We start from the raw sequence: 2120 nt of genomic DNA, 5'->3' as shown, positions 1-2120 counted from the left end.
TTCAGAGTAGTATCACATTACTAAAGACATGAAAGCACAATAAATAGGTGTTTTTCAGTGTATTCAGAGCGGTAGCAAATTAAATCCTTATAAATATGTACTTCTCAATGTGTTCAGTGTGGTAGCACATTACTATAGATGTAAAATTGCTATAAATACATGCTTCTGGCTCTATTCAGAGTGGTAGCACATTACTATGGGCATGATATTGCTATAGAATAGTGCTTCTGACTCTATTTATCGTGGTAGCACTTTACTATTTACTAGGCATGAAATCGCTATAAATATGTGCTTCTGTTTGTTCATAGTTTTACACATTACTATAGGCATGAAATCCCTAATAATACATGCATCTCAGTGTGTTCAGAATGGTACCACATTACTATAGGCATTCAATTTCTATAAATACATGCTTCTGACTCTATTCAGACTTTTAGCACATTACTATAGGCCTTAAATAGCTATAAATACATGCTTCTTGGTGTAATCACTCTGGTAGCACATTATTATAGGCATGAAATCACTATAAATACGTGCTTCTGACTCTGTTAATAGTGGAAGCACATTACTATAGACATGAAATCACTATAAATACATGCTTCTCTTTTTGTTCATGTAGTTTTACTACATTACTATATGCATGAAATTGCCATAATTGCCATAATTGTGTGTTCTGAGTGCTAGCACATTACTATAGACATGAAATCACTATAAATACGTGACAGCCATAACATACACCTCAAGGTCAAAGCACACTCCTTTGAGAATAATAGGCAACTATAGGTGTGAAATCACTATAAATACGTGCTTCTCAGTGTATTCAGAGTGGTAGCACATTACTATAAACATGAAATCGCTATAAATACGTGCTTCTCACTGTGTTCAGACTGGTAGCACTTTCCAATAGGCATGAAATAGCTATAAATACATGGTACTCAGTGTATTCAGTGTGTAGCACATTACTATAAAGATGAAATTGCTATAAATACATGCTTCTCAGTGTATTCAGAGTGGAAGCAAATTACTATAGACATGAAGTTGCTATAAATACGTGCTATTCAGTGTATTCAAGAGGTAGCACATTACTATAGGCATGAAATCGCTATAAATACATACTTCTCAGTGTATATAGAGTGGTAGCAAATTACTATAGGCATGGAATTTCTATAAATGCGTGCTTCTGACTCTATTCAGACTGGTAGCACATTACTATAGACATGAAATTGCTATAAATACGTGCTTCTCAGTGTATTCAGTGTGGTAGCAATTTATTATGGGCACGAAATCCCTATAAATACATGCTTCTCAATGTGTTCAGAGTGGTAGGACATTACTATAGACATGAAATTGCTATAAATATGTGCTTCTGACTCATTGCAAAGCCCGATGATCCGTCTCAAGGCAGAACCGGTGTCCCAGCAAATAGTAGCGGAGCGAGTCGATGGCCCACTTCATGGCCAGGCACTCCTTTTCCACCGTGGAATACCTTGTCTCCCGGTCCAGGAGCTTGTGGCTGAGAAAAAGCAGTGGTCGTCTTTCTCCTCTCGTCTCCTGCAGTAACACTGCTCCGAGGCCAACCCCAGAGGCATCCGTCTGCAGTATGAATGGTTTTGCAAAGTCCGGGCTGTGGAGCACTGAGTCCTTTGTGATGGCCTTCTTCAGATCATTGAATGCTCTGTTACAGTCCTCAGTCCATCTGACTTTGTTTGGTGCGGTGGCCTTAGTGAGGTCTGTGAGGACAACTGCCCTTTCGGAAAAGCGTGGGATGAACTTGCTGTACCATCCCACCAGGCCCACAAAGGCCCGCACCTTGTTTTTGGTGGTGGGTACCAGATACCCATGGATGGCCTCCACTTTGCCCACTTGTGGTTTCACCATGCCCTGTCCAACAACAGGTAATGGTACCTGCTTCTGTGCGAATGCACATTTGCGTGGGTTGATCGTCAGGCCAGCTTGCTTGATGAGGTGGAGCACTTGTTGGAGGTGATCCAAATGTTCCTCCCAGGTCTGGCTGTAGATCACCACATCGTCCAGGTACGCCGCTGCAAATGCTGGCACGTTCCCCAGAACTTGGTCCATCAGTCGCTGGAAGGTTGCCGGCGCCCCCTGGAGACCAAATG

This window comes from Cynoglossus semilaevis, chromosome Z (genome assembly GCF_000523025.1).
Source record: "Cynoglossus semilaevis isolate Cse_v1.0 chromosome Z, Cse_v1.0, whole genome shotgun sequence".
In the NCBI taxonomy this organism is placed as follows: domain Eukaryota; kingdom Metazoa; phylum Chordata; class Actinopteri; order Pleuronectiformes; family Cynoglossidae; genus Cynoglossus; species Cynoglossus semilaevis.
Note: the sequence above shows the minus strand (reverse complement) of the source record.